This window comes from Bactrocera neohumeralis, unplaced genomic scaffold (genome assembly GCF_024586455.1).
Source record: "Bactrocera neohumeralis isolate Rockhampton unplaced genomic scaffold, APGP_CSIRO_Bneo_wtdbg2-racon-allhic-juicebox.fasta_v2 cluster09, whole genome shotgun sequence".
Taxonomy (NCBI): domain Eukaryota; kingdom Metazoa; phylum Arthropoda; class Insecta; order Diptera; family Tephritidae; genus Bactrocera; species Bactrocera neohumeralis.
Window position 1 is genome coordinate 15,414,737 of NW_026089622.1, and position 12,756 is coordinate 15,427,492.

The window sequence follows — 12,756 nt, forward strand, 5'->3', positions numbered from 1 at the left end:
GATGTGACCAAGTCTTTACTCATTTGGGGGTAGTGTTTCTTGGCATATAACTACCACAACGTGGACGTCTACATATATTGCGTTGAAGATATTTCCACTTATATCTTTTGTGAAGTTTTTTCGGATATTCTTATTTCCTTCGTTTGCAGAAGTGCTGATGGAGTATCTTCAGTTTTTACCATCTTTGTGCGATATTTAGCTGTGCATCTTCTAAGTTGGGTTCCGCTGGGATTGATAAAGGGGTACCTTTTAAGAAATGGCTTGGAGTTAACGGTTCTAAATTCATTGGGTATTCACTTAATGGGCTCAAAGGCGAAAATTCAAGCAATTTTCGATTCGGGTTAAGAGGGTACCTAATTCTTCGAAAGTGAATTTCTGGTTCTGAGACACCTTTTTTAAGTGGCTCTTTAAACTTTTCACTCCCAAAGTCTACCCATGTGTGGAGCTCCTGGAGGATTAAAGTGTCGGTTGATGTTTTGGTGAGCTTCATTAGTTGTTACTTGAGTTTTTAATGACTTCATGAATTTCTCGCCGATCTTTAATTAAAAGCTTAGACGCTCCAACGAAATTAGTACCATTGTCCGAATAGAGATCGGCGGGACATCCGCGCCTGGAAAAAAAACGTGCGAATGCGGCCATGAGTGCGTTGGTTGTGACATTACTTACTGTCTCCAGATGTATTGCTTTGGTTGCAAAACAAACAAATTCGCACACATAACCTTTTGTGATCCAACATGCTCTTCCTGTGTAATTTTTTTCCACCCGTTTCGCTTATAAGGGTATTTCAATTCAATTTACTTAATTCGATTGGTTTTTAATCTCTTTACAAATCTTCACAAATATGAGGGTATTTACAATTTTTTTATTCGATGCTTTAATTTCGATTTTCCATTGAATTGCAGAATCACAAACTGATTTTAATTAGATTTTTTAATTTATAAATGTGCGGAACTATTCTGATATAAGACGACCGAAAAGGCGAGAGGATCACAGCGATGCGTAGACTTCGATTGCAGATCAAAACGAGACTGATCAAACTTTTAAGTTGACCCTTTTGACCAGTGTGGTATGTGTTTGCGTGTGTGGATGTCATCTCGGGTGTGGGTGATGTTGATGTGTGGGTCCTGTGGAATGTGGATTCTGTGTGTGTGGTGTATTGGTGATGGTGGTGTATTGGTGTAGTGGCATTAGCGTGGGGGGGAGGGGGGCGGGGCGACTTGGCTCATTTAGCCATTCCGGCCCCCCTAGGCGAATATTCAGCCCAGCAATCTTTGTAATTGCTGGAGAGTTGCCACTACGTCGTTGAGTCCAATAGTGGGGTGATGCTGTGGCGTTTTGGACGACGCCCGGTTGGTGCAACCTGGTGTGGACACCATTTATGGGGCTCAGGCCGGGCTGCAGTGGTTCGGCGTCGTACCGTCCGGTTTCCTTGCGTTGATCTACCCGTGCTTGAGGCAGCTGGCCGACCTACATCGCGTCGTGGGGTCCTGTGCAGCAGCGTGTGATGTGGTCTGCCACACGTAAGCATAAATCAGCGGAAGCACACTCCTGCTTCACATGTGTGTGCGACAAACAGTTGAGGCAGTGCTCATGTGCCTGGGCAACACGCTGGCGTTGTGTCGGTGTTAACTCCTTAAAGAGCCCACAGTGCTGTAGTCGGTGTTTCCGTTGACATAGCGGGCATCGGATGCGACGCGGCTCGACTTGGGCGGATGGCGTTGATGGGGTGCTCGTGAGCCACTACCGGAAGCGGTAGTCGATACTCGTATAGTAGCATTGATTGAGCGGGGCGGAGGAGTAGGCCCAGTACGTGCCACGTTGGTTGCCGACCGAACAGTTGGTGTTGGGATCGTAGGCATGTCCACGTCCATCTTGATCTCTGTAAAAAACTATATTTGAATATACATGGTAGTATATAAATAGAATGTGTGATTGTGCCACGTTATGTGGCATGACTGGGTCGTCGTATTGACCGACCATTTTTTGTAATTTTTATTGTTATTTTTAACGGTTTGTTGCGGGTTGCGGTTTTATTGATTTATTTTCATTGAGTGATTGATTTTTTTTTCATTTGTGTTTCGGCATTATGTTCAGATTATTTAGTATCGGATTTTCGCTATTATCCGCGATTAGTAGAAAGCATAATTTAACCAGCGGTCTGGTTAGTATTCCGCTTTGAGTATACGGACTTGGCCAAGTCGGTAGGGGGGAGACAGTCGTCATTAATAAGTACACAATCTCCAAATTTTGGGCGCATTTTCTGATATTTTCCATCGATACCTCATGTGGAGGTCCTTTAAATAGTATTCTTTCCATCTGCGGCTGAAATTATGATGCAGAATTTTAATTCCCTCCCATCGATTTAATAAGGATAGCGACTCCACGCCTGGCTCGGGTGTGGCCAGAATGGGTGCACCTCTGAGAAAGTGCCCTAGAGTTAGGCTGTGAGATCTGAGGGATCTTGCGAGACTGTTGTTAGTGGCCGTGAATTAAGAACGGCTGCAATGCGAATTAATAGTGTTGTAGATTCTTCGTAATTAAATTTATAGTTTCCAGCTACCTTTTTTAAGTGGGACTTGAAGCTTTTTACAGCTGATTCCCATAAATCACCCATATGAGGAGCTCTTGGGGAAAGAATTGCCAATTAATGCCTTGGGGAGCGTACTTTTGTACAATCTCAGGGGAGACTTGTTTAATAAAGTCCACAAACGGTTTTTCTGTGGCTCTTTAAGCCCCGATAAAGGTTTTTCTTCATTCCACCAATAGGCTGGCCTTCGGTTGTTGTGGTGTACTGTTCTATGCATGGCGTCTTCGCCTTGAAAATTTGCTGAACTCCAGACCATCTAAAAAATTCGGCACCAAAATCTTTTTATTTCCAGGTTCGTTTTTGGCATGTGCTCCTGCTGCGGCGTTCCGTCCCTCCGGCATATGAGACTTCAGAAATAATAGCCATGAGGTCACTATTTGTAAATATGTCCGACACCGCCCACTTAATGTGCTTAATAAGGGCGTCGTTGGCAAACATGAGATCGATTATGAAGCCTTTGTTTCCTTTTTGAAAAGTATTTTGTGCTCCTCTATTCAGGATCGTTTGGCCGAGGAATTAAAGTATCAGACGCCCACGATGGTCTGTGCACCACGCATTAAAGTCGCCTGCGATTATAATTGGTGCTTTGCCTTTGGTTTCTAGGGCAAGTTCTAAGAGGAATTCTTCAAAATCTCTAGTTGAGGCGCTGGGAGGAGTATAACAGCTAACAAAGTATATGCCACGTATGCCCATGTGAAACAGTTGTGATATCTGGAGCGAGATATAAATGATTGTCCATTACATAACCATATTGCAGTCTTGCCGGATATGTCTGTGGTCCAAGTGCTTTCCGAACGCTGGGAGTATTGCTCGCTTAATAAAGCGACATCAATGTTTTTTTTTTCAAATTCATTTTCCTAAAGATTTCGCCATCTCCAAATACATGGGGCAAGTAGTACTCAAGGCTGAGTGTGCTCCTTTGCAAAACATGCAGCTAGGCTCGTTAGTGCATGACTTCGCTAGATGTCCACCTACTCCACAAAGTGTACACAGGGACGACCTGTCCACAGGGTTGCAACATTTGTGCGCCATGTGCCCCAGATAGAAACACCTAAAGCAACGCGGAATAGGGGAGTATTCCCGGAAGCGACAGACGGACCACCCGATTTTTATCTTGCCTACATTAAGAACAGCCTTCGTATCCTGGGCGCGTAGGCATAGAAGAGCTATTAGGCACCGCTTCGGGTTTTTTGCATGCTGTTAATATTTATTTTCCCTAGGTTTTCTATCCCGCACTCTTTTTTCAGTACCTCGCAAATTTCTGCCGGAGTTGTTATATACCTTAAATCCTTGCATATGATCGTGACAGTGTAGGGTTTTGGCTGTATCACAGCCATTCACCTACCACACACTCTAAGGTACTTTGGAATGCTTCGGCTCTCTTATCCGCTTGGTTTTTCTCTAATAGCAGACCTCCTTTCATGGTTTTCCTTGTATACGTGACACTTGAGCCCAATTCTTCTAACCCAGTATCACCTTTTATTTTCCGGAGAATATCCGCGTCCTCCTTTTTCGTGAGTATGATAGCGTCTGGCCTCGATCTAATTTCCGGTTCTTCGCTTAACAACGTCCACCCAAGTTTCGGATGTGGTGAGTCTAACCGTTGTATTAGCTTGAATCAACTTCGCTGTCTCGCTGTGGTGGGCTGCTCCGCTTTATATAGATTTTTCGGCTTTTTAGTGGGAGGTAAAAAGACTATTGTCTCACGTAGCCTTTTCGGGGTATATAAATCCTTACCCATTGGGGAAACCTGGAACGCTTTCCTCTACCATAATCCTTTTGGGTAAGTTTCCGCCTTTCTCAGCCTCTGCGTGGAGCGCTACTATGCTACTAACTAAGTCACGCATTGCCTGGTTTATATGTCTTTGGCCAGCCATCCTCCTTCCCAACTGGTTAAAATTTTGAGTAGTTTCGTTAATTGGCGTTTCCTCAGAGAGTTTGCTACATCTAAATGTATTGTTGGCATCTTCGCATTTATTTGTTGATCCAGCAGCGGTGGATAACTCACTTTTTCCATTAGGAGGCGTTCTCATGCTTCCCTTCCTTCTAAATTGATTCTCCGGGGTGCATCTACTACTGTCCTCAGAGGCCATACCTCAATGAGAAAAATAGTTGGGAGCTCCTAACGAAAAGTGTGTTCAGTCACTGTCCCTACAACCTTGCTTATATTTTCAGTAGTTGGCAATGCCAAAACCAAAGGGAATACGAAAAAGAGAAAACAAAAAGGAGAACAGTGAGTAATCAAAACAAAAGTCAATGCAAAAATTAAGCACGCGCTTTGTGTGGATTGCTGCTACAGTGGAAAACGATGTGTTTTGAACAAAAAACAAATGAATTTTAATTAAAAAATACAAATTGTACTTATTGTACTTTTAGCTTCCAAAAAGCCACAGAAAAGAAACGCACCAATAACGCAACCACTTCACTTGAAAATCTTTAAACATAACTATTTTCTATGCACACACGTACTAAATAATACATATACAAGTTGCAAAGTTATTGTAATATTAATATTTACCTTAAATATGAATGTTTAAATAATAAAATAAAAAGTGAAATATTACCACAGCAATTTTTAAATTTTAGGAGCTAGTTTAAGGAAACAAAACGGTAACCAATAACTTAACACATGAATTTTTTAAAAGTAACAAAGGGCTAAAAATAAAATAACATATCGAGGTCTTAGATATGCTTGTTACTGCTAACGAGCAGGTAACAAACACGCTAACATATTTCTAAGTTAAAGATAGCAAACTGCAAACGAAAATCATAGTACTAACAGTAATTTGGCTAACAAATACGCATAATATATAGGTAGCTTATTCCCTAACAAAAGTGTTTCCAATAGCTATTGTCGTCTAAAAATATCAAATTTTTTATTTTTTAAAGATTAAAAAAGTGAAAAAACAATTACCATCCAGATGTGGTAGTATATTAGAAGCAGTTTTTTCAATTATAAAATTAACAAGATTTTGTTTCTCAGAAGTGTGTGACAAATAAAAAAAAATTTGTTAATTTTTCGCAATTTGTTTTTTTTTTTATTTATTTATTCACAATGACACTTACCACTTTAACTTATTTTAATAAAACTCCCGGTTAATGTGTAAGGGTAATTCAAACAGAATTTAATTCGATTTTCCTTTTCTTCTTTAATTTCTTTACAAATTTGCAAAACGAGTTTCGAATTACTTTTAATTCGGTTTCAATTTGAACAATATTGCGGAACTAAGAGGTAATTTTAAGGTAAAACAGATTTTCTAATGTAAACCGATGTGCGGATGAGCAGGCGCAAGAATCAAGCGGCGATGCGTAAGCTTCGATTCCAGGTCAAAACGAGACTAATCTCAAACTTTTGAGTTCACCCTTTTCACCCGTGTGGCATGTGTTTGCGTGCGTGGATGTCCTCTCGCGTGTGGGTGGTGTTGATATGTGGGTCCTGTGGAATGTAGGTTCTGTGTGTGGTGGTGGATGTCCTCTTGCGTGTGGTGGTGGTGTATTGGTGTAGTGGCATTAAGGGGGGGCGGCTTATCTCATTTAGCCATCCAGGCCCCCCTAGGCGAATATTCAGCATAGAAATCTTTGTAGTTGCTGGAGAGTTGCCACTACGTTGCTGAGTCCAGTAGCGGGGCGATGCTGTGGCGCTTTTGGACGACGCCTGGTTGGTGCAACGTGGTGCAGATAATTTAACCAGCGGTCTGGTTAGTATTCCGCTTTGAGTACGGAGATCAACTACCCGGATGTGACCGTCTGAGCCGTAATGGAGCTCTTGTTTACGGCCAAGTCGCCACTAGGTAGGTGGGAGACAATCGTCGTTAATAAGTACACAAACTCCTAGCTTTGGCGCATTTTCTGATGTCTTCCATCGATAGCTCTTGTGGAGGTCCTTTAAATAGTCTTCTTTCCATTTGCGACTGAAATTATGATGGAGAATTTTAATTCTCTCCCATCGATTTAATAAGGATAGCGACTCCACGCCTAGCTCGGGTGTGGCCAGAATGGGTGCTCCTTTGAGAAAGTGCTCTGGAGTAAGGGCTGTGAGATCTGAGGGATCTTGCGAGAGTGTTGTTAGTGGCCGTGAGTTGAGAACGGCTTCAATGCGAATTAATAGTGTTGTAAATTCTTCGTAATTAAATTTGAAGCCTTTTACAGCTGATTCCCATAAACCAGGGATGGGCATATTAGCCCTCAGTGGCATTTTGCCCGTGCGGGCACGAGTGCACATTTTGAGGGCTAGGTGAGGGGATCATCGCAGGCAAACATGAAGAGGGAAGTGAGAGCAACGTATTTTACCACTCCATATTTACAAATGAGAGCATCGTATTTTGCCACACCATGTTTACAAATGAGAGTGCGCGCATACATGGGAAGTAGCACTGTGGGTAATAACTGTAAAATTGCCTAACAATTTTAAGTTTCTTTGTAACTACTATAAATTTATAAAATATAAAACAAATAACAAAAAGTATAATAAATATTTTATTTTAGTAATAATTTTTATTATGTCTTTATAACAGCATTTAATTTGGTTTATTTGCCATAATAAATTCTATGTTTGGTTAAATCTCATTTGCTGTAGCTACGCGCATTATTGTACCAAAATTTATATGAGATAACCTATTTCTTATTTATGTTTGTTTAATTTCATTATTGAAAAAAATTGTTCACAAGTGTAGGTGCTTCCAAACATAGATATAATTTTCGAAGCAAAAACTTTCAAACAAGGATATTTCTTTACACAAAGATCTTTATAAAAAGTAATTCTGTCTGAAGTTTGCGCAAACTAATTTTTTAAAATGGTAGAGTACTGCAGATCTATTAGCTCAAGCTGTAACTCCTGTGTTGCATTGCGAACATCAAAGGTAAAAGGAGCTACGAAAATGTCAAAACTTTCTTGAAGTGTGTTTAATACTGTAAATCTTTCACAGAATGAAACTAATAAATTTGAAAGCTCACAACAATATTTTTCAACGTTGAGCTCTTGATTTTCACCTAATGTCCTTAGACGGGGGAAAAAATAAAAATTGCTTGCAGCCAATTGCTCTTTCCAAAGTTCAAGCTTCCTCTTTAAGCTTCCTAAGCGCTTTTCAGCAGCGCAATTCATAACGGCATTAAAAATGTCTTCTCCTGTTGTAGTTCCTTTCATAGGTATGAGGTCCAGCAACTCTTCTGTGATATTGAACTCAATATCTGTGCCCCGAACGAACACAGCCAACTGTGCAATATCGTTTACATCCGTACTCTCGCCTAGAGCCAAAGATTCAGAAGTAAAGGTGGAAATTCGGTTCTTTAATTGCCGTTCACTATCACTTGCCATATCCTGTATTCTTCGTGCAATGGTTCGGCGCGATAAGCAGATTTTTTGATATTTCGGAAGATGTTCTTTAGTTAAAGTTCCAGCTGATTCCAAAAGGCATTCTTTAATGAAATCTCCATCAGAAAATGGATGGTTATGGTTACCTAACACCATTTTAAGTGCAATCGCATAACTAACATAGATTGCACCATTACTATCAACAGAACACTCCTAAAAGTAGAATATTACAGATAATACCATATTTGAAATAACTTAATAACCTACAAACGTCTTCTTTAATGTTGCCTAACGACTTTAAGTTCATTAAAAAATTGGTACGGGATTCACCTGTATACCTATCACATTCTTTGTGTTGCGCTTCATAATGCCTTTGAATATTGTATTTTTTCATCTGAACATGTTTTTTACATAGCAGACATTGTATGCTGCTGACAAAAATACTTTTCTTCCCATTCCACATTAAATGGATTAATTTTTCTTTTCAAATTTTGGGCACTGCTTTCTTCCTCTGATAACATTTCGGCAGATTTAAATTATAATAATTTCAGTTTCTGAACCACTGTCTTCAAACGCATACACATAAATGAATCTTATGAGAGCGCCAACGTAAATAATTACCCAACAACCCTTCTTCCGCCCGCTTACCATAGAATTTCCAACGACTTGGGTTTTTCCCCATAGAAACGACTCTGCTGATTGCAACGCAGGGTTGCCAGGCTCTATATACTGTAGTAATTATAAAAATTGTTTTCAATATGTTCGAAATTTTTTTAAACTAACTCAAAATCAGAATCAAATGCTATTATTTATAAATATATAAACTAGTTTTACTAGTTTGATTTCAGTTTTGATATTTTATATTATGAAAAATTGTAATTGAAAAGTTATATGTGTGCAAAACTACATATGCGTATTGAGTAATGGCAACATTGTTCGCATGAAAACGAGAACAAAACGCTTGCCGCTCGTAGCGGAGGGAGGAGCGAAATACGATGTTTCTGCTAATAGCGTTTGTATTCTATTTGTGTGCTTAGCCACTCTCAATCAATAATGCCATACCGCGCAAATATATTTGTATTTGATGATTTCTTATATTTTTGAAAATATGTGTTCCCTTTCTATAGCGCGTATTATTATTTTAATACATTTCCAGAGGCAACTTAGATTTTTAAAATTTAAGTGAACAATTATAGAAAAACCTCAGTTCTTTGAATATTTTGATAAAACAACTAAGCTGAAAATATCACAAATCATATATTTATATAAAATCATATATTTATATAAGCAATATGTTTACATTACATGCAAAGGTAAATAAAAACAAATTTTAGCGCGAAACTCTAAACCCTGCAAATTATGTTTACCTCTCTTTGTTCACACAACTGTACAATTCCGATATGCAGTAAACTTCCGCTCTTTAATTTGTATACAATGTCAGTATTGCCGCAACCACTCTGCGATGAACATTAAGTTACTGAGGAATGTAATTGATTTTTTTTCGCAACTTTTCGCAACTTGTTATGCCCTTTTCTCCGTAAACTGATATTCCCCTCATCTAGCCCCCGTGCGCACTTTGCTAACTTTGCGGGCTAAAAATGTGCCCATCCCTGCCACAAACCACCCATATGAGGAGCTCTTGGGGGGATGAATTGCCAATTAATGCCTTGGGGAGCGTACTTTTGTACAATCGCAGAGGAGACTTGTCTAATAAAGTCCACAAACGGTTTTTCTGTGGCTCTTTAAGCCCCGATAAAGGTTTTTCCATTGTCGGTCATAAGTTTGGACGGAAAACCGCGTCGTTCGACGAAGCGAGCAAATGCCGCTAGAAAAACCTCTTTTGTCAGATTAGTACATAGCTCGAGGTGCACTGCTTTTGTCGTAAAATAGACAAAGACAGCCACGTAGCCTTTCATTAGTGTGGGAGACCTTAGCATGGACGCCTTTATCTGAAAAGGCCCAGCAAAATCGACACTTGTAATGGTGAAAGGGAGAGCGAAGTTGCAGCGTTCCGGTGGAAGTGCTGGCATAACCTGCGTCCTCATCTTCTGTTTATGCATAGTGCAGATCTTGCACATGAAAATGCATTTTTTTCTTTGAGGCTCTTGGCGGATTATATGTTGCATTAGGCGATGTTCCGCGTGCAATATTAGTGTGTGTATATACTTGAGTACCAATGTTGCAAGTCGAGACTTCTCTGTTATTATTAGAGGATGGCGTTCGTTATATGTCAGGCTTGAGTTAGCAAGTCGACCATTAGCACGAAGCAGACCTTTCGTATCCAGAAATGAATTTAGTACTAAGAGTGAGCTCTTCTTGACAATCGGCTTCGATTCTTTTAGTAGCGACATCTCGCAGCTGAAGTGGCGCGACTCAGTATAAATGATAAGAGCGACCTTTGCCTTTTCTAGGTCTAGGTGCGTCAATGTATCGCCTTGGGAGTATAGCGTGTGCTCCCCCTTCACTCTAATTTTGAGTCGCTTGATGAAATTGAACATATAAACGATTACTCTAAATGCTCGAGGGTATGATGAAAATCGCTGAAGGATGTCAGTATCATCCAATATTGTGTGAAAAGAGTCGATTTTTCGACTTTCGGGGGCAATGATGTTGCGCATGGGCGATCGTGGCCAAGAATCGGGGGATTCTGTTAACCATCGAGGACCATTCCACCAAAGAGTGGTGGTTGCAAGGTGCAGAGGCTTGGACCCTCTTGTACCTAGATCGGCGGGATTGTCAGCACTGGCTACGTGTCGCCAAATGGCTGATCCCACTAGGTCAAGGATTTGAGACGTTCGATTGGAAATATACGTCTTCCATGCATGTGGAGGTTTTTCTAACCAGGCTAATACAATTTCGGAATCAGACCAGAGATACAATTTATATTTAGTCATATTTAGATGCGTTTGCACCATGGATACTAGTTTGGCTAGTAGTAGCACACCACATATTTCCAGTCGTGGCAGATTTATTGTTTTTAGCGGAGCCACCTTTGCCTTGGCTACTAGTAGGTGACTGGTGGTCGCTGTTTCAGATTGTGTGCGCACATAGATGGTGGCATAATATGCCTTTTCAGAGGCATCACAGAAGCCATGCAGTTCGACTTTGTGCTCTGGGGCATAATTTATCCATCGTGGGATTTGTATCTGTGAGATATCATTCAGATTACCCGCGAACTGGAACCACTTTTCTAAACGAAGTGGTTTCACTTGTTCATCCCAGTCGGTTCCGTCTAGCCACAATTCTTGTATTAGAATTTTTGCTTGTATCATAATTGGCGAAAGCCATCCTGCGGGGTCGAAAAGTTTTGCCACCGAGGATAAAATTTGCCTTTTTGAAGTTATACTTCTTATACGAGTTCGGAAAAGGTTGCGATGGATTCAGGTTGCGCAACCTTGCTCAATATGAATCTAACGCAACCTTGTCTGCGAAGATGTTCGAGCAGCAAGCGAGCGGTGACAATCGGCGATCGTTTGTTCGTTTCTTTCAGCACAGCTCGGCTTTTCTACCAACAACACAATGTTGCCATGCTTATGCTGTTGTTGTTTTTGTAGAACAAAGTTTAAATTTTTGGTTGGTGACATATTCACATGTGTGCGCATATGTATGTTTGTATGCTTGTGTATTATTGAAGTTATGCTTCTTTTTCTTTCGTTTGTCTTTCATTTCTGCGAGTTCTCAACTATTTTGCGTATCTTTTGGTTGAAATACTCTGCGTTGGCCGTTGAAAAATTAAGGCTATACTTTACAGGATCATTTCTGAAGTTAGTCTTCATTTACATTTTTTGGAAATCGAACCGCGATTACGAGGTATATCGTTTTATCTGACAGCGTGAGGTTTAAGAAGTTCATTTCTAATTTTGCCTTGTGGCATATTAGAAATGATGTTTCTTCGAAAATCGTTCGCTTACAACGGATAAAACGACTTCTGAGTGGTGATTTTAATGAAAAAATTCCTTTTGGTTGAAATGCTCTGCGTTGGCAGTTGGAAAGTTAAGACTATACTTCTCAGGATCATTCATTCCTTTCATTTCTTCATTGAAATTAATGACCTTTAAAAATATGTATATTTGCATTATTTCGTTGTCATTTCCATATTCGTAGCAATAGAATTTCGATGGCATAAATAAAGTAATGGCCGCCGATTGTCACCCTTTGGCGCTGTAGCAGCTTCGCCTACAAACATGGGTAAATAAGTATGTATGTATACGTATGATCGTAAATACATATCGACGCAGATTTTTGCGAGAAGCACCAGAAAGTTGTGCAATTTATGATTTTTAGCTTTTGCCATCGTCGCGAAAAGACGACTTGTTGGCAAAGACATGCTCGGGGGATGTTACGGCCTCTGTTTTTATGAATGAAGCGAGATCGCTTGTGGAATTTGCGCCTGCGTTCATGAATGAAATCGTTTTTGTTGTAAAATGTACTACACTTGTTCTTCGCCAATTTGGCTGCCATATTGTCTTGTGAAGATCAATTTTTTGTTGGTGACATATTCATATGTGTACGGATATGTATGTTTGTATGCTTGTGCATTATTTGTTTGGCAATGTATGCAAATATATGTACATATAAGTATATATGAATGTATGTATGAACATGCAAGTCAATGCGCGCACATGTAATAAGTATATTAATAAGTGATGAAAATATGATTTCAATTTCTGAACGCGCACATGCATATACATTAAGGCGGGTCGATTTAAAAATCGCACATTGCTCTATGAAAATCATATTCTAGGGATCAAAATAAGAAACTTTGCCCAAGGACCCATACTTCTAAAACGAATTTTGATGTCCCCCAATTTGGGTCGAACTTTTGGGTAGGGGCAAATTTTGAAAAATCCCACTTTGA

General features: G+C 40.0%; 1 pseudogene; it reads left to right on the forward strand.

Moving 5' to 3' along the window:
- The first annotated feature begins 11,632 nt into the window (after positions 1 to 11,632).
- LOC126764755 (small nucleolar RNA U3) lies at positions 11,633 to 11,835 on the forward strand (annotated as a pseudogene).
- The last annotated feature ends 921 nt before the right edge of the window (positions 11,836 to 12,756 follow it).